The following is a 21,465-nucleotide window of genomic DNA, read 5'->3' as shown; positions in this document are numbered from 1 at the left end:
CGTCGTAAGTGACGCACATCCGGCATCGTAAGGTACATTTCAGTGTGTAACAGCTACGTGCGATTGCGATTGAACGGTAAAACGTTCATCGCACGCACATAGTTAATTCCTCATGACTTGAACGTCAGATTGTTCATCGTACCCGGGGTAGCACACATCGCAGTGTGTGACACCCTGGGAATGATGAACAGATCTTACCTGCGTCACGCGGCTCCCAGCCAGTAATGCGGAAGGCAGGAGGTGGGCTGGATGTATAAGTCCCGCTCAGCTCCGCCCCTCCACTTCTATTGGCCGGCTGCCGCGTGACGTCGATGTGACGCCAAACGTCCCTCCCACTCCAGGAAGTGGACGTTCGCCGCCCACAGCGAGGTCGTATGGACGGGTAAGTATGTGTGATGGGGGTTAATTGTTTGTGCGGCACATTCAACAAAATTGAACGTGCCGCACATACGATGGAGGCGGTTACAATCACATGCGATATCGTATGCTTAATCGTAATGTGTAAAGCAGGCTTAAGTTATGCCATCCTTTTCTGGCTGATGCAGTCTTCTACATTATGGTATTGGCTTTATAGGTAACTCACACATTGCGAACCGGCAAATTTGTCACTTTGACATTTTTTAGGAAATTCCAGCATAAATTCAATTAAAACTGGGTGTTTTCACTAATCTACAGTATGTATATATGTTGATGTACCACACATCTGCATATTATAGTCACTCATATATTTGAATTCATCTAAATATTTCTCCTAAGTACATCTGAAGTATAACATTTGTAAAATGTGATTAAAATTTTAAAAAAGATAGCATTTCAATATAAAAGATGCATATTTTTCTTTTCCAATCTATTTCATTAGAAGGGCTGCTTTTTATAGTTTTTCATCTCATCCATCAAGGTCATACATTTTCCTGATTGTTCCTTTACTGCATATTTTTTTCTTTGGTCTGATTAATACATCTATAAATAACTTTGGTACATATGACTGGTAAGGAGAGGTGGAGGCTGAGATTTCTGTAAAAAAAAGGAAAATAAAAGAAATGTTCACATGAAGTCGTTTCTATCAAGCAATGTTAGGCTCACGTCATGTTTTGTGGATTAGTTAATAATAAGATATGGATCAGCAGTAAATCAATTGGTCAGTGTTATTCATTATAGCAGAACGTAGAAGTAGACAATACACTTAAAGATTATTTTTGAGAAATGTATGGTGGTAATGTTTTGAAAACGGTCAACCATTTCTCTATGTTTTTTGCACTTTTTACAATCAGATAGAGCAGGGTTTTTGTAAAAATACCCTAAAATTTACATTCAACCAATGACACAAAAATAACCTAACTGTGAATAAATAAAGAAGGCACCGATCACCACCATGTTTATATTGCTCCAGTACATCTAAAGTAAAAAGGAAATCCCCCACTGTTTTCTGTATTCAGCTCCTATGCAGAGTTTTGCACATCCATAGTAAGAATTTATAAGTAAACCCTTTGTAGCCTTCCCTACTAATTGGCATTTTTAATATATTTCCTTATTTGACAGACTATATTTGGAGCTCCTCAAGCTTGAGGGTACAAGAGTAATTGCTATGTCTACTCCACCCATAGCTATACCCTTAAGGCTATATGCGCACATTGCGTTCTGCCGTGACAAATATTCCGCAGCGTTTTGTCACTGCATGTGCGTTTCAAAATGTAGCCAAAAAGCTGCGTTTTGGATGCATTGTGAATGCAGAATTCATGCAGAATTCATGCATTCTGGATGCTTACTCTGCCTTAGGCCCCCTTCACACGCACATGCCTCTGGTACGTGTTTGGCAGTTTTCTCACGTACCGGAGACACGTACATACTTAGACCTAGGTATTCCTATGGTTTTGGATACACATAAGTATTTGCGCATGGAACGTGTGTCCGTTTCATACTTACGTGTGTCCATGTGTTTCTCACGCCGACATGTCCGTTTTCTCTCCGGCATCACGGGTGTCACACGGAACACAAACGTGTCACACATAATGCAAATGGACTACATGGATGTGTTCTGTGTGACACGCACCGGAGAGAAGACATGTGTCTGTGAGAAAAAAAAAAACCTTTACTCACATTCTCCATCCCTCCTGTCTCTGCCGTTGCTGTCACTTGCTGCCGACCGCCACTCGTGCTCGTTGAATATTCACTTCACTGCGGCCGGAAGCAGCAGCAGCGGGGAGTCGCAGGATCGGAGACCGAAGTTCAGCACCACGGACAGCGATGCCAGGGACAGGTGAGTTGAAAGTTCCTGTTCTTCGTGTGTTATCACGGATAACACACGTAGAACACACGTAGCCCATAAACACAGGTTACAGAGGGCAAAACGCACCTCTGACACGTCCGTGAAAAACGTGCGTGGTTTTTCACAGATGTGTGAGAGAGGCCATAGACAGAGTCGCAAAAGCATCCAAAATACACATAAGAAGTAACATGTTGCTTTTTAGAATGCAGCGATTTGGATCAAAATTTCTGCATGAAAATCGCTGCACTCTCAAACACAACGTGCAGATGGATTATGCACAATCTTAATATATTGTGCTGGGGACACAAGGCACATGCCTTTATGCTGCAGTGCAATACACAGCGTAAAGGCATGCAAAACACACATGTGCGCATACAGCCTAAAAGTATAACTAAAGGATTTAGTTGAAGGAGTTTAATTGAAGCCTGTAATTACGAAGTCACATCCGTTTCCATAGGAGCTACAGAAACAAATTGCTGGAAACTGTTGCAACAGTTGAGATATTCTTTAACCCCTTAACAACCGTGGGCCATAGCTGTACATAATAACCTATATAGGTGTAATCACTGGAGGCTGCTGCGGGCAGCAGCCAGCGATCCGGGCACATGCCAGCTGATTTAAACAGCTGACATGTGTGCCTCACAGGCATCAGTGGATCCGTGATCCATCCGCTTCTGTTAACCCCATAAATTGTGATGTCAAAATGTGACATAGCGATTTACATCCCATCCACAGTAAAGCTTCACTTATTAGGCCTCATCGGCAGCACAGTGACATGTTCACTGTGAGATGATGGTTGTCATGGTAGCACAGGGCCATGTGATGACTCATGTGGCTATCATGACTCACTTCCTGTTTCACCCTGCTGAGTGCTGCCAGTAACAAGAGGTGAGTATTTCTGATTATCACAGCTGTGTAGCTGTGATCAGCAGAAATGAATAAGCGATGAGACTGCTGATCCTTATAGTCCTCTAGGGGGACTACTAAAATAAAGAAAAAAGAAAAAAAAGAGTTTTAAAAAATAAAAAAATAAATAAACCTAAAAGTTCAAATCACCCCCCATTCGCCCCATTGAAAATTAAAGGGTTAATAAAATACATATACACATTTGGTATCACCGCATTCATAAATGCTCGATCTATCAAAATATAAAATTATTAATCTGTTTGGTAAACAGTGTAGCGGCAAAAAAATTCCAAACTCCAAAATGATGTTTTTTTGGTCTTTGCAAATTTTTCGTACAAGCACTGTCTAATACTCACATGTGCATTCCGAATAGTGTGTGAAATGCAAGTCAATGGGGAATACTCGCAATGTAACAAGTAACCCAAATGCCGCACTATTCGTGCGAGTAGCGAATAGTACAGCATTTGGGTTACTTGTTACATTGCGAGAATTCCCCATTGACTTGCATTGCACACACTATTCGGAATGCATACGCGAGTATTAGACAGTACTCGTTAGGATTACCGTAAATCAGAGTATTTCAAAACTCACTCATCATTACTTGATACACAAAAATAAGCTGTCACTGAGCCATAGATCCCAAAAAATGAAAATGCTACAGGTCGTGGAAAATGGCACAAAAAGTGAGCCACTTTTTTTAGACAAACTTCTGATTTTTTTAACCCCTTAGATAAAAGTAAATCTTTTTGCAATTTTTCCACACATGGAATTTTTTTGCAATGTTTCAGTACACTATATGGGAAAACTTATGGTTTCATTTAAAAGTACAACTTATCCTGCAAAAAACAAGCCCTTATATGGCAAGATTGAGAGAAAAATAAAAAAGTTATGGCTCTCGGAAAAAGAGGAGCAAAAAAAAAACAAAATAAAAAACGGAAAATCGGCCAGGGGTGGGTGAAGGGTTAAAGAGAACCAGTAATCACGATTTAGCCTATTAAAGTAAATGTATGGGCATAATAGAGCTGTTATGCTCATTTAATAGATACCAGTAGTGAAGAAATCTGCAGCGTGATTCTTGTTTAATTCACAAGTTTTGATTCAATAACCTTTTTTGTGCGTTGGAGTGGGTGTGTGGGGCGGGACTATTGGTAGGGTCTTTCGCTCTGTCTTGGCCGCTCCAAGTTTTTACATGCCTCCATTTTTAAAGTTTTTTTGCTGCAGGTGGCGCTTGCGCACATTCATCTCCAAAGGTCTTCAACAAATTGTGCTGTAGTGGTGCATGCGCAGATTGAGATGTCAGCTCGGCTTTACTTGAACAGACTAAAATATAATGAGAGGATCTCATTAATGAACAGATGCCAATACCAAGATAAATAAACCTAAACCATAAAATTCTATAAAGAGAGCTCAACTAAGCTTCAGATCATTGCTCTTTCTGTGGAGAGATACTGTACGAGGACATACATATATATATATTTATATATATATATATATATAAAATACCGTATTTTTCGTTTTATCAAGCGCACCGGATTTTAAGATGCACCCCAAATTTGAAGGAGGAAAATAGGAAAAAAAAATATTTACTGTTAAATTGAGGGTTCACCTTATAATCCTAATGCCTTTTAACTCACCAAGGGGTAGCGGTGGTGGTGGAGTGGCTCAGGAAGGTCACAGGAGGCAGGGTAGGCAATGCTGCGAGCTTGGTGGAGGAGGTGTCGCAGCCGTAGAGGATCAGTGTGCGGAGAGTCTGTAATACTGCGGGCTCGTGGGGTGTCATGGTGGAGGGCGCCATTGATTTGCCGATGGGCTTGGAGGAGGAGGGTTTTGCAGCTCAAGTGAGTCAGTGTGCGTCAGTGGATGGTTGGCGATACTGTGAGCTTGTGGGGTGTTGCAGCGGTGAGGACCATTGATCTGCCACCAGACTGCAGGCTGTTTTGAATTGCCTGCAGTTGATAAGATGACTTCAAGAAAACAGCCGCAGAGTCCTATCTGCACATGCACCACCTCTGCAGCAATTTTCTTGAAGTCATCTTATCAACTGCGGGTGATTCAAAGCAGCCTGCAGTCCACTGGCAGATCATTAGTGCTCATAACCACAACACCCATGAGCCCGCCAACTCTGCACCACCACTGCTACCCTGGTAAGCCATATGTGGTTTGCAAGATGCAGCCCAATTTTCCCCCAAGTTCTGTGAGAAAAAAGTACATCTTACAAACCAGAAAATATGGTATATATACACACATGGTCAAAATTGTTGGTACCCCTCGTTTAATGAAAGAAAGGCCCACAATGGCCATAGAAATAACTTGAATGTGACAAAAATAATAATAAATAAAAAAATCTTTGAAAATGAACAAATGAAAGTCAGACATATCTTTTTAACTATGCTTGCACAAAATTTTTTAAAAAATAAAACTCATGAAATAGACCTAGACAGAAATGATGGTATCCCTGAAAATAATGTGACTAAAGGGACATGTTAAATCAAAGTGTTTCCACTAATTAGCATCACAGGTGTCTACAATCTTGTAATCAGTCAGTGGGCCTGTATATAGGGCTACAGATACTCACTGTGCTGTTTGGTGACATGGTGTGAATGTTAATGATTGTTGTACGTATACCCTCTTTCACTTGTAAAGCGCCATGGAATAAATGGCGCTATAATAATAAATAAATAATAATAATAATAATGATGTGCACCACACTCAACATGGACCAGAGGAAGCGAAGGAAAGAGATGTCTCAGGAGATTAGAAAGAAAATTATAGACATGCATGTTAAAGGTAAAGGTTATAAGACCATCTCCAAGCAGCTTGATGTTCCTGTGACTACTGTTGCATATATCATTCAGAAATTTAAGATCCATGGGACTGTAGCCAACCTCCCTGTAAGTGGCCGCAGGAGGAAAATTGATGACAAATCAAATAGACGGATAATACAAATGGTAACAAAAGAGCCAAGAATAACTTCTAAAGAGATTAAAATTGAACTTCAAGCTCAAGGAACATCAGTGTCACATCACACCATCCGTCATTGTTTGAGCCAAAGTGGACTTCTTGGGAGACGACCAAGAAGGACACCATTGTTGAAAAAAAAAAATATAAAAAGCCAGACTGGAATTTGCCAAACTACATGTTGACAAGCCAGAAAGCTTCAGGGAGAATGTCCTATGGACATATGAGTCAAAATTAGAACTTTCTAGCAAGGCACATCAGCTCTATGTGCATAAAACGAAAAATAGATCAAGAAAAGAACACTGTCCCTACTGTGAAACGTGCAGGAGGCTCGGTTGTGCATCTTGCACAGGGTGTCATAAAGTTGTGCAGGGTACAATGAAATCTCAAGACTATCAAGGGATTCTACAGAGAAATGTGCTGCTCAGTGTCAGAAAGCTTGGTCTCTGTCGCAGGTCATGGGTCTTGCAACAGGATGATGACCCAAAACTCACAGCTAAAAACACCCAAGAATGGCTAAGAGGAAAACATTTGACTATTCTGAAGTGGCCTTCTATGAGCCCTGACCTAAATCCTTTTGAGCATCTGTGGAAAGAGCTGAAACATGACATCTGGAAAAGGCAACTTTCAAACTCAAGACAACTGGAGCAGTTTGCTCTTGAGGAGTGGCCAAAATACCTTTCGAGAGGTGCAGAAGTCTCATTGACAGTTACAGGAATCGTTTCATTGCAGTGAGTGCCTCAAAAGATTCCGCAACAAAATATTAAGTTAAAGGTACAATAATTTCTGTCCAGGCCTATTTCATGAGTTTAATTTTTTAAAAAGAAATTCTGTGGAAGCATGGATGACAAGCAATGTCTGACTTTCATTTGTTCATTTTCATAGATTTTTTATTTATTATTACTTTTGTCAGATTCAAGTTAGTTCTGCGACCATTGTGGGTTTTTCTTTCATTAAATGACGGGTACCAACAATTTTGACCACATGTATAATCAGCATGATGTGGTGTGTATATTACACACCACAATGTGCTGATCAGAAAAGGAAAATTTCCAGCGCAGTCCAACTTTTCTTATAAAAATTCATCTTTATTAGTCAATCCATAAAAAAGGGGGGATTTACAAGCGGTCAGCAAAATATAGCATAAAAGTTATGCAGACCCCACAAAGCTACGCGTTTCGACGCGTAGCTTTGTGGGGTCTGCATAACTTTTATGCTATATTTTGCTGACCGCTTGTAAATCCCCCCTTTTTTATGGATTGACTAATAAAGATGAATTTTTATAAGAAAAGTTGGACTGCGCTGGAAATTTTCCTTTTCTGATCTCTTCATGGCAGCCTAGCCTTCCGTGCGCCTCCCTGGAAACACAGCGGATCACAGCAATTCGGTGAGCTGAATTTTCTTTTTTGACAATGTGCTGATAACATGTATTCACTTAAAATCATACTGGGTATGTGCAGCATAAGAGAAACCTGACAACTTTCTAACTAGATAATAAAGTTACAAATTAGAAAAAAAAGATAGGAGATGATGTTTGATGTAAGACCTGAAGCAAGTTGATACATACATTGGTACTTGAAAGCTTGTGAATGCTTCAGAATTTTCTATATTTCTGCATCAAGTCCTAAAAGTAGATAAAGAGACCAATATCAAACCACTGATTAAAAAAATGAATTTTGTTACTTTTTTCATTGAAGAAAATGACACAATATCAATTCATTAATAGGTAAAAGTTTTGTGAACCTTTATATTTAGCAGATAATATGAAGCTGAAATTAGAGTCTGAAGTTTTAAATCAATGGAATGACAGGTGTGAGTGGTCAAGATTTTTGTGTACAAATGGAGGAAATTTAAGACTATTACTGAACAGTGGTCAACCAACAAACGATGTCTCTAATAGCAAACCATATATTAGTCTACAAGGTCACAAAGGAATCTAAGGTAACCTCTAAGACACTAAAGGCCTCTCTCAGGTTAGCTCATGTTAATTTTCATAAGTCCACCATTGCAGGATTGCAAGTAGAAAGCCACTGACCTCCAAAAAAAAAACTCATCTAAGGGGTACTTTACACGCTGCGACATTGCTAATGTACCGCCCCGCGCTCGGCCGCAGCCAAACCGCTCGGATCCGGGCTCGTTTCTGGTGGGTGGCTCGAGCTCCTCCCGGACCCAGGGGGGGTCCCATCGCTCTGAAAGGGGGTTGCTGGCGCTACGTGAGGAGTGGTGTTCGGTGGAGAGATCCACGGCCGGGGCCACGGTTGTTTGGGGATTAGGTTCGTGATGCCACCCACGGGTTGTAGTGAATGGATGGACACCACCGCTGCCGTTGACTAGGCTCCCGGGGATGGTGTTGACCCCTCCGTGGGTAGGGGGATGATGGTCCCGGGGGCCCGAGGGAGGTGCTGAGGCGGGGGAATGGATGCGTGCTGGCGTGTCGGTACGGTGCGGCGCAGTGCGCGGCCCGAAGGTACTGATGTACTCACTATTACAGACACGCTGGAGTCTCTGGTAAACCAAACAAGATGGTGGATGGTGCCCGCAGCCGTCGGCGCTTTTCCCTTTTTCAGGTTGGTGGTTTCCGCCTTTCTCCTGCACCTCACTTTTGGTAGAAATGATGACTCCTATGCCTGTGCAATGGTAGTTCGCTCCCCAGCCTTGTGTGTGCCAGTAGAGCCCGTTTGCTTGCAGACGCTGGCCCGTGGGATCTCGATGCCTGGGCGGTGGTTTTCTATCCCTATCGTTGGGCTGTTGTATTCGGTCGGGTCTTAGGTGGGAAAGTACCTAAAGTCCAGTCCTCAATCAGTGGATTCGACTCAGTCCAGTGGTTTCTGGGCCTCGTACTGGGTCTGAGTACCCCTCCTGGTGCTCCGGTTTCCAATCGTTTCCCCGGTTCGGTACCAGCGGGCCACTACCCGGTCCCGGTCCCTTACAGTTCCACTGGCTGTAATCCCAGCTCCTGCAGGCGGCCACCACCGTCTGCCTCCTTGCCACGGTACCAGGGCTACGACCCCGGCACCGGTCAGTGTTGACGCTGCAGACCTGACACCTCAGGCCTGCTGCACTTGAACTTGACTCCAAACTGACTCAACTCCACTCTCTCACTGTTTCCTGTCTTAGGCTCTCCGGACTCCTAGGTGGGCATGGCCAACTGCCTGGCCCCACCCCCTGGTGTGACCATTGAACACTGAGAGAGGTGACAAGGGTTTTGTAGGTTGACTGCTGTCACCTTATTAAGGGGGGGAGGTGTTTGTGTAAGGGCCTACCTGTGACTACCTGGCTAGTCCAAGTCATCACACTAGCATTTTCTAGTGATGTTGCGCGCGATAGCACTTCGTGTGTGTGATATTGTGTGATCGCTGCCATAGCAAACATTATCGGTACGGAAGCGTCATACGCACATTCCTAGTCAGCGACGTCGCTGTGACCGCCGAACAATCCCTCCCTTAAGGTGGAGGTGCGTTCGGCATCATAGCGACATCACTACGGCATCAGTAAGCGGCCGGCCAATAGAAGCGGAGGGGCGGAGATGAGCGGGACGTAACATCCTGCTCACCTCCTTCCTTCCGCATTGCCGGTGGACGCAGGTAAGGAGATGTTGATCGCTCCCGCGGTGTTACACATAGCGATGTGTGATGCCGCAGGAACGACGAACAACATCATACCGGTGGCAGCAGCGATATTAAGGAAATGAATGACGTGTCAACGATCACTGTTTTGGAACGATTTTGCGATCAATGATCGTCGCTCATTAGTGTTACATGCTGCGATGTTGCTACCGGTGGCAGATGTGCGTCACTAACGATGAGACCCCGACGATATATCGGTAGCAATGTCACAGCGTGTAAAGCACCCCTAAGACTTACTAAATTTCCCTGAAGAGGCCAGAAGGCTATTGAAACAATAGCAAGATAAACCGATAAGACCAAATGCTCATATTTTATATCTATAAAATAGTTGTAAATTGGGATAATTTCCAGATACAATATTATTATTATTATTATTATTATTACTGCTTAACAATCAGATTGGCAATCTATTTACCATCATCTTCATTGCAGCAGTCAGCATAATTAATACTCACATTCTTAGAAGGGGTTATTAAAAGGCTACCACCTCTGCACTTCATTATTTGTTCCATTCACTTTGCTGTTGCAAGCACTTTAAAAATAGCTCCAGTTGCTCGGTGTGCTTCTAAAAACAGTCCTCAGTGCAAGCAAATGAATCTGCCTTATCAAAATAAGTGTTCATCATCAAAATTGGTAACATTTAGAACATTTCACTACATATTATTTTATCCAATAGTCATATTTTCCCCACAATAGTGTTCAGAAAGGATTATTCTCTAGTTCTATTTTAAAAAAGGTGTGATGAAAAACACAGCATTTATTGGTCTACAAGTAAGTCTTTATATTTTAAGTCCTGGCTGAAATTTTAAAGGGGTTGTTTTAACAGCCATCAGGGTTTATGGACAACATGGAGAAATGGCAGAGAAAAGACTAAAGCGGGCTTTACACACAGCGACATCGCTAGCGATGTCCCTGGTGAAAGCACCCGTTCCCGTCGGTTGTGCGTCACGGGCAAATCGCTGCCCGTGGTGCACAACATTGCTAGGACCCGTCACACATACTTACCTAAATAGCGACGTCGCTGTGGCCGGCGAACCGCCTCCTTTCTAAGGGGGCGGTTCGTTCGGTGTCACAGCGTCGTCACTAAGCGGCCACCCAATAGAAGTGGAGGGGCGGAGATGAGCAGGCCGAACATCCCGCCCACCTCCTTCCTCATTGCGGGCGGCCGCAGGTACAATGATGTTCCTCGTTCCTGCAGTGTTACACATAGCGGTGTGTGCTGCTGCAGGAACGACGAACAACCTGCGTCCTGCAACAGCAACGATAATCGGGATAGGAACGACGTATCAACGATCAATGATTTGGTAAGTAATTTTGATCGTTAATGGTCGTTCCTGCGTTTCATACGCAACGATGTCGCTAACAAGGCCGGATGTGCGTCACAAATTCCGTGACCCCAACGACATCTCGCTTGCGATGTCGTTGCATGTAAAGCCCGCTTTATTGCAAAGAATGGTTTTTGTAAGGGTGAGACCAACCTTCTTATGTTTTTATTTATGCAATGCCAGACATCTTAGTTATTGAATTTAATTGCATTTATTGTAATACTAAATTATCCTTGTACCATCAGAAATCTATTGTAAGCAAAAGCTCTGGAGATGTTAACAGCTGACCCGGGATGGTTTCAGTAGAAAAGAGATGTCGTACAATTGCATGCAAAGCACAAAAATAGGGATAACTGAAATCAGAATTGGATTAACCCCTTCATGGCAAAGGATGTAGTGATACGTCCTTGGCTGTGTCTGTCCTGTTATTGTGGGCTTCCACGGTGAGCCTTCTGTAATCCTTGCATGTCTGCTGACCTGATCTACATGCGTGGGTGGATTTCCAATCCACCCGCACCTTTTAGATCACACTATCAACCTTTGACAGTGTGATCTAAGATTCTCCGGTGGGAATCACGCCGTTCCCTTCCACCATCGGCGGCCCCATGATGAGATCACGGGGCACCAATGTGTTAGCATGGAAGCGCATGGTCAGCTGATGACCTCTGTCGCTGCCATGACTCACTTCCTGTGAATGCTGGCAGAGTGCCGGCAGTCACAGGAACACAGCATTCCTGCTGATCAGAGCGATAGCCCCCTGATTTCTTTGCCCTATTTGTTGATCACTATTTACACTTTGAATTAGGCAAGAGTACTTTTTTCAATTGAGGTAGGGTGAGTCAAGGGAGGTTAGGGAGAGTCGACGAGGAGTGGAGGCGCCATCATGACTTTATAGGGTGACGACCTCTGCTGATAAGTAGTGTACAGGAGGGAGGATTTTTCTTACGGTGTGATTATCTCTCCTCCCTTACTTGTGCACTAGTGAGTCTGTCTCCCTGTGAAATTCTGGATATTGGATCTTGGATAATAACTTGCTTTGCTTTGAAGTGATTTAAATGCAAAATAATAAAATAATGTTTTAAGGAAGGAATTTTTTTGATAGCTATGTTTGACGAACCTTCCATTTTTCTAACGAATCATAATTTTGGATCACTTTTTCAAAATAGTGAACACGGGAAATAAAAAAAACAAACAAAAAACAATCATGCAATTCCTTTTTTTGGTATTTTTTTCCCATTTTCCAGTTCACTATGAGGTAAATTAATTAGTGTTATTCAAAAAAACACTTGTCCCGCAGAAAACCAAATTCTTAGATGGCTATAATGACAGAAAACTAAAAAAGTTATGGCTCTTGGAAGAATGGGAGGAAAAATAAAAAAAAAAATTGAATATCACCCAGAAATGATGGTGTTAAAGTCACATGTCCAGTAATGATCCATTAGAATAGATCCACCAGCAATCAGCTAATGAAAAAACTTTTTAATCCAGCTACAAAAAAATGATTTCAATTGAATCCTTATTTTTTAACATTGAAGTCTATGGAAAACTGATCCATTAGGCCAAGTTCACACAGGTCATCTTTTGCTGCATTTAGGGTGCGTTTTTGAGGTCACAAAGATGCACCAAAATGCATGCATTTCCTTCTCCCAGCAAAGTCTATGAGATTTCTATTTTGCTGTCCACACAGGGCATTTTTTGTTGGCTGACTCTTGGCTGCGTTTTTGAAAATGCATTCAAGATGCAGTATGTCAATTCTTTTTGCGTTTTTCCAGCATTTTTGATCCCTTCCAGCCAATAGATTTGACTTAAAAAAACGCATTGGGCAAAATGCATCAAAAATGCGTCAAAAACGCATTGTGGTTTTTTATGCATTTTTGCCTTGGTGCATTTTTGATGCATTTTTTGGGACAAAAACGCTGCATCTTTGTGGTAAAAAAAAGATGCCGTGTGTGAACATACCCTTAAATAGCCATCCGTTTTCTTCCATGTAATACTGATCCAGTAAGGAAAAAAAATGGATCCTGTTCAAATGACAGAAAAACAAATGGATAATTAGGGATCCATTTTTAAAAGATTTCAATGGTAAAAAAAAAAACAGATCCAATTGAAATCAGTTTTTGAGGCAAGAGTTACACTTGCGAGTGTCTCATGCGTATCTCACACAATCTTGCATTCCATCACCCGGCATGGCCTGATGCTCTCTCTGGACAGGAGCGTCTCAGCTGCATAGAGATACATGCAGCTGATCCGCTCATGTTAGGAGCATGTGCGCCCGTGTCGGGTGATGTGATGCGAGACTCGTGCGAGATATGCATGAGGCACTCGCAAGTGTGACTCTGGCCTTAGATGGACAAAATAGTTGCGTCTGAACAACTCGTTTAATGATGATTGATGCTGGATTCATTCTAACAGATCATTGGTGGACATGTGAAATTGAGCTACTGCTGCAATTACCTGTTGGTCATGGGATCTGCTTTCCATGTGAAAATGAGCTGCTGCTGCGATTACCTATTGGTCATGGGTTCTGCTTTCCATGTGAAAATGTGCTGCTGCTGCTGCGATTACCTATTGGTCATGGGTTCTGCTTTCCATGTGAAATTGAGCTGCTGCTGCTGCGATTACCTATTGGTCATGGGTTCTGCTTTCCATGTAAAAATGTGCTGCTGCTGCTGCGATTACCTATTGGTCATGGGTTCTGCTTTCCATGTGAAAATGTGCTGCTGCTGCTGCGATTACCTATTGGTCATGGGTTCTGCTTTCCATGTGAAAATGTGCTGCTGCTGCGATTACCTATTGGTTATGGGATCTGCTTTTCATGTGAAATTGAGCTGCTGCGATTACCTATTGGCCATGGGATTTGCTTTTCATGTGAAATTGAGCTGCTGCTGCTGCGATTACCTATTGATCATGGGTTCTGCTTTCCATGTGAAAATGAGCTGCTGCTGCGATTACCTATTGGTCATGGGTTCTGCTTTCCATGTGAAAATGTGCTGCTGCTGCGATTACCTATTGGTTATGGGATCTGCTTTTCATGTGAAATTGAGCTGCTGCGATTACCTATTGGCCATGGGATTTGCTTTTCATGTGAAATTGAGCTGCTGCTGCGATTACCTATTGGTCATGGGTTCTGCTTTCCATGTGAAAATGAGCTGCTGCTGCGATTACCTATTGGTCATGGGTTCTGCTTTCCATGTGAAAATGAGCTGCTGCTGCGATTACCTACTGGTCATGGGTTCTGCTTTCCATGTGAAAATGTGCTGCTGCTGCTGCGATTACCTATTGATCATGGGTTCTGCTTTCCATGTGAAAATGAGCTGCTGCTGCGATTACCTACTGGTCATGGGTTCTGCTTTCCATGTGAAAATGTGCTGCTGCTGCTGCGATTACCTATTGATCATGGGTTCTGCTTTCCATGTGAAAATGAGCTGCTGCTGCGATTACCTACTGGTCATGGGTTCTGCTTTCCCCACATTCCTGGTAAACAGTTGATGTTTGTAGGGGAAGTGGTAGCTAGTTTAACATGTTCCTTGCTGTAAACATAGAAATGACATTTAATAGACTGGTTCTCCCATCTGGAACATAGAGGGAGGAAGCAAGTGTAGCACCCCCTCTATGATGAAAAAACTATAAAACTATGCCTATAGCCCCTTCATGTGACACCCATTTTAATAGTGCAGAATCAGTTACCTTTCAAATCCATATATTTTACATATCGCCATAGAGGATACATGACACAGAAGTGTTGATATGTGTAATGATGTGACGCAGCAGGTTCACCCTACATGCAAATAAAATATGAAATGAACTTTGCTAAATCTGTACCTGTGAATGAAGTGCACTTTGGGAAAACTAGGCTATGCCCCCTGAGTGGAAGCATCTAAGAGTGTGGCTAGCATTTATTAAGCTTACAGTGAAATATAATCCTGCTGTCACACAAATATATGAAAGCCATTCCGGGGAGTGTATACTTACATCTTTAAGAATATTAATTTGTAAGTGATCGTCATGTAAATGAAATAGAATTAATTTTTAATTAGCATTTTCTGATGGGTATGGTCAGTTTCACACTACAATAATATGAACTGTCTATCTTTGTATTATTTTCTTCTTGACCTTAAAAATGCCCTCATGATCCCAAAATCCTATATTGCCCAAATGTCCGTTTTACACAAAGCATTGCAAAGAGACTCACAATCTCCAGGCGGCATGCACCAGGCTATCATGGATGTCAATGGCTTTATTGCTCATAGTGATGTCACTACTGTGCGTGACTCACGGTGATTACAAAATTAATTATGTGGTCCATAACCATTGTAATGGAACCATACTGGTATGTAAAATTGATTGTTTAAACAATTTGCTTTTTTCAATGGTTCGTCTGCATGACATACTGCTTTGTGGAATAAAACACCTTTAACGCAGCGTTTTATGGAGCAAGTAAACTTATTTTTATTATTTTTTTATGCCCTAGGCATCACAAAAATATGTATTTTTTACCTTATTCATTTTTCCTATTGTTACTTTGTTTTGCCTTTTTCTCACAGAAACACTATGCTGCAGAGCTGCTTCAGTAACAAATCGTGTTCTTTAAAAGCTTCTTTTAACTGCTGCTCTGCAAAATTAATACTTTATATTAATACAATCAGAGTATAGACATTGCCCTGTCTGACTACAAGGTTGGGAAGCAGAGAGGTTTAGACAGGGAATGTGTCATATACAACCTACACTGGAGATCCAAATTAGAGAACAATGTATGATAATTTTTCAGACATAGGCGGGCTTTGCACGCTGCGACATCGGTAACAATGTGTTACCGATGCTGCAGCGATAGTCCCGCCCCCGTCGCACGTTCGATATATAGTGAAAGCTGCCGAAGCGATTATTATCGCTACGGCAGCTTTACACGCACATACCTGCCGTGCGACGTCCCTCTGGCCGGCGACCCGCCTCCTTCCTTAGGGGGCGGGTCGTGCGGCGTCACAGTAACGTCACACGGCAGGCGGCCAATTGAAGTGGAGGGGCGGAGATGAGCAGGATGTAAACATCCCGCCCACCTCCGTCCTTCTCATTGCAGCCGGGAGGCAGGTAGGTGATGATCCTCGCTCCTGCAGCTTCATACACAGCGATGTGTGCGGCCGCAGGAACGAGGAACTACATCGTACCTGTCGCTCCCCCGGCATTATGGAAATGTCGGAGGCTGCAGCGATGATACGATGACGACGATTTTGCGCTCGTTCATCGTATCATCTAGGATTTACACACTACGACATCGCAAGTGACGCCGGATGTGCGTCACTTTCGATTTGACCCCACCGACATCGCACCTGCGATGTAGTAGTGTGCAAAGCCCGCCATAATGTAATCTACATTTATCAACATTTGAAGGTTTTTAGTAAGGGTACACCATGCCACTAGAACAGTGTTTTACAAAAGATCCAAAGTGTATCAACATAAAACCTTTATTTTGCCCAAAATTTGATGATCATAATTAGAGAATAACAATGACTGTAGCACAGAGAAAGATTATACTCAATTTTCTGAAGGTAACAGCAATCATCAATCCGTAGGAAGTGTACAGGTCTTTGCTGCAAATGACTTCAGCACATCTGCAGCCACAGGACATCACTAGTCTCTCACACTGCTCTGGTGTGATTTTGGTCCACTCTTCGTCCAGTCTCTCCCACAGCTCTTTGACTGTTTGGGTGTCTTGGCCATAAATTTGTCTACAAGGACTTTCCAGAGGTTTATATTTGGTTTAGATCAGGACTATGGGCTGGCCATTTCATTGTTTCAATGTTTTTTGTTTCAAGGAATTGCTTTACCCATTTTGCTGTGTCACAGAGGACATTGTCCTGCATGAAAATTGCTGGCCGATTGAGTGATGAACGCAAGTAAGGAACCACATGTTATTGAAGAAGGTTCTGATACACACTTGCATTCACTCTGCCATGCAGCTGTATGAGAGGTCCAACGCCTGCTGCAGAAAACATTCCCCAAAACATGACACTTCCTCCACCACCTTTCACTGACTTCTTAACACACTTTGGGTTCCGTCTTTCACACATTATCATTGCCGACTTAGCAGATCCCATGCTGTATATAGGTATGTAGGTCCCCCATAAAACCCCCCACACTGTTTCATGGGCCCTTTAGTAGCCCTCATGCTGTATGATGGACCCCTTAGTAGTCCCTCTTTGTATGATGGACAACTTAGTAGCCACCAAACTGTATAATGGCCTCCAGAGTAAACCACACTCTGTATGATGTTCCCTTTAGTAGCCCGCACACTGTACCATGGTCTGCCTAGTAGCCCACATGCTGGATCATGGCTGACTTAGGAACCCCCATTTTGTTTGAAGGCCCCTTCATAGTCCCTGCATTGTATCATGGCCCCCTTAGTAGCCCCCACACTTTATGATGGTCCCTTAGTAGCCCCCACTATGTATGATGGCCCCCTTAGCAGCCCCCATGATGTATGAGGGACCACTTTAGTAACCCCCGTTATGTATGAGAGCCACCTTAATAGCCCCACTATGTTTCAGGGCCCTCTTATTAGCTCCTACTAAGTATGAGGGCCCACTTAATGGCCATCAGTATCTATAAGGGCCACTTTAGTAATCCTTAAATGTTTGAGAGCCCACTTTTAAGTAGCTCACACACATAATTGCTATTACACAAAATTAAAATAAAAAATAAACATAATATACTCACCTTATCCCCGCATGTCCTGGGCAGACCAAAACAGTGATTCTGATGACCTGTGCATGTCGAGTCATGATGACTCCATTGTGTCACTCCTCCAGGACCTGCTGGTCTTCAGACCTAAGGCCTAAAATGACCTGAAGCTTACAGAATGAAGAGTGGTAGTGAAAGGAGACCATTTGTCCTTGCTCTGCCACAAAGTTTAAGGGTAATGATCGCTCTTGATGGACCCATCTTAAGCTGGTGTCACACATAACGACGACGACAACGACGTCGCTGCAACGTCACCATATTCTGTGACGTAGCAGCGACCATAGATGATCGTTAGTAAGCTTTCAAACATGTTCTAAAAAGCAGCGACGGAGCAGCGATCATAGCGACGTCGACGGTCGTTGTGTGGTTTCAGACGTAGCGTAGCGTCGCTGCTGCGGTGTCAAACACAAGGATTATCAGCTTATCAGCACGGCGCAGCGGGATAGCAGCGATCAAAAAATGACCTGGAGCATTCAGGTGCGAGCAACGATTTCGCAGCAGGGGTCTGATCGTTGTTATGTGTCACACACAGCGACGTCGCTGTTGAGGTCGCTGCAACGTCACAGAATATGGTGACGTTGCAGCGACGTCGTTGTCGTCGTCGTTATGTGTGACACCAGCTTAAGTCAGGGGCCGGGGGCAATCACCCCCTCTGCTCCCTGTTAAATATGCTGCTGAATATATATATGGGTTCCAATGTTTTTATCTTTCACAGGCCTACGTGCCCATATAAACTATGAAGAGGGGTTGATCTTGCTGAAAGATTTATTTTAACAATCATTAGTTTATTTTTTTAGACATGATGAGGTATGTGCAAAGCAAGGGTTCCAATTTGTGTTCCCTCCCTCGTCCTTCTCTCTACACTTGAATGATATAGCTCGGAAATATCTCTAATAATAGTATGGGCAAAATGCTGCAGAATTAATAACACCTTTCAAAGTTGGGCTCAGTATAAGGTGGAGAGATTTTTGCCATTAAATTATATTTTGTTTGATCCATTCTTTGATTGTCAAGAAAACAGACTGAGGCCACTAAAGAGGACCCATAAATATCTACTGTAAGATAAACCATTGACAGTGTTTGCACAGCTTTTCTCCCATTCCCATAGTGAATTAATATGTTTATGGCTGTCTTCTATGTGTAATCAATGATGTTAAAGTTTACATAGGTCTAGATTACCATTTTCACCACTTGCTAACATATTGGATGTTTTTGTTTGATACATTCCCTCCTCTTTTTTTGATGTTACTTTTTGTGATTGTACTGAAAATCCATCACGAATGTTGCAACATTCATTCAAGTCACTACAAAGATCTCTGCCATGCTTAATCTCTGTACATCACTTTTCCTTGCTCCTTGTTTTGCTTGATATGGAAGGATTCTCTTGTGTTGCGGATCTGCTCTGGAATTTTCTACAGCCAGACAAAACTAAACATTTTGGGAACATTCCGAAACCTACCACCTTTGGGAAGCATATAGGTCCTTATCACACTACGAGGGATTTATGACCCTCATCATCATCATTAAATCTTTCCTATACTTATGTGAATAATTCACATTGGTCGCAACATTTTCATGAGCCCTGTAATTATTATCTGGGATGTGTGATAATTCATGGTGGACTTTCCATCTTATTGATATGTAAAAAATTGTTTCATTTATGTGTGACTGGTAAACTATCGTCTATCTATCTATCTATCTATATATCTATCTATCTCTATCTATCTCTATCTATCGTTCTACCTACTTGCATCTGTCTATCTATTTGGCTACCTATCTATCTACCTATCTATCTATCCATCTATTTATCTATCCATCTATCTATCTATCTCTATCTATCTCTATCTATCGTTTTACCTACTTGTATCTATCTATCTATCCATTATCTATCTATCTATTTATCCATCTATATTGTGTCTATCTATCTATCTGTCTACATATCATTCATTGAGTTTCTTTGCTACCTATACTAGGCTGTATTTTATCTTTATCGACTTTTCCATTTTCTGTGCCTCTCCTTGTTTTATAGCGGTACTAGCATTGTTTTCCTCGATTTGTATTCCTCATTTCTTTACCCACCCTTATTTTTCTTATAACTGTATGTATTTCTTTACATTGAGCACAAATATGATGAGTCCAAACATAATTAATAATGGTGGTATCTGTAATCAATTTAGTAGGTGTAATGTAAAGTTTCACTGAACCCCAATAATGAATCAGAACCAAATTTTTCTTCTTAACTCAACAAGAAAAAAAGCATTATTTGACTTAAGACTTACCGGTGCTTGGTACAACATAGCTCCATGTAGTGATTGATCTGGTAGAATGTGGACCCATTTCTTCCCCCTCCCCTGCATCAGCCACTATGGCTATTGCTCAGCTACACTACAGGCTGATCTGCACCTGCCAGCAGATTGCACTGAAGTGGATAACACTATAAAATACATTTATAAAGCTCATAAGAAAGTTAGAGATGCTCATAAATACTTTATACAGTACAAATAATCTATTAGAATATTATCCTTATATAAGAGAATTAAAATGGAACTTCATGTTTATAAAAACTGTAACATATATTTGTCACGTACATTTGTTTCCAGATATAACACCAATCCTCACTGCCTGGTATCTAAATGTGCTTGGTGTTTATTACACAGGATGTCTAGTGTATATTTTCTATTGTAAGTTATTGAACGTTTCCAAGTTATTCATTGAAAATTCTCAATAATGTATATGCTACATAATGAAATTATTTCAGACACTCTTAAAACATTATACGTATTATACAAGTGCAGGATATACATATCATCCATGCGTACATAGATCTGTAAAATAAATGTGTCCTCCATGCAATTATTTTAATCTTGATTACAAAGCAAATTAAGATCACATTATGCTGCAAATGCTTCAAACGTGGCTGCACATCAGCATGACGGGGGCTCACCGAGGCACAAATCAGCAACTTATTCACTCTTTTGCTTTACTATTTAGAAAAAGGTATTAAATTTGCGATTGACTTCTTTCTGTTAAGCTCAGGGAACAAGAATATTTTTTTGTATACAATATGCTGCAAAAAAAAGTAATGTTATTATATATTCATCATCTTCATAGAAATGCAGTGCAATTGCTGCAAAATTAACAAATGTCACTACTTATGAAAAAAGCAATAATCCTTTAATGATGAGATACTATGTGTGTGTGTGTGTGTGTGTGTGTGTATGTGCATATATATATATATATATATATATATATATATATATATATATATATATATACATACATGCGTATGTGTGTGTATATATATATGTGGAGATACACACATAAATATATATATATTTGTGTACATCATATATATATATATATATATATATATATTTCTGGTATATATAAATAAATATATATATATATATATACTGTAATGGTATAGGTACCGTTACTGTAGCTACAATGTGAGGATTATTACAGTATGTATATATACATATACATATATATATATATATATATATATATATATATATGTGTGTGTGTGTATATATATATATATATATATATATATATATAGATGTATATATATAGATAGATAGATAAATATATGTGTATATGTATATATATGTATATATTTTTTTTATATATATATATATATATATAT

At 41.4% G+C, this 21,465-nt stretch overlaps 1 long non-coding RNA gene across 1 annotated transcript in view; it reads right to left on the bottom strand.

Moving 5' to 3' along the window:
- Positions 1-753: 753 nt before the first annotated feature.
- Positions 754-21,465, bottom strand: part of LOC142295515 (uncharacterized) — a 25,599-nt gene continuing 4,887 nt past the window's right edge. The window contains exons 2-4 of the long non-coding RNA XR_012751483.1: positions 7,698-7,754; positions 4,219-4,492; positions 754-1,014 (exon numbers count right to left, since the gene is read on the bottom strand). This is a non-coding gene — a long non-coding RNA (uncharacterized LOC142295515). The remainder of the gene's footprint in view (positions 1,015-4,218; positions 4,493-7,697; positions 7,755-21,465) is intronic.

This window comes from Anomaloglossus baeobatrachus, chromosome 3 (genome assembly GCF_048569485.1).
Source record: "Anomaloglossus baeobatrachus isolate aAnoBae1 chromosome 3, aAnoBae1.hap1, whole genome shotgun sequence".
NCBI lineage: Eukaryota > Metazoa > Chordata > Amphibia > Anura > Aromobatidae > Anomaloglossus > Anomaloglossus baeobatrachus.
Note: the sequence above shows the minus strand (reverse complement) of the source record. Positions and strands in the feature narration are given on the sequence as shown.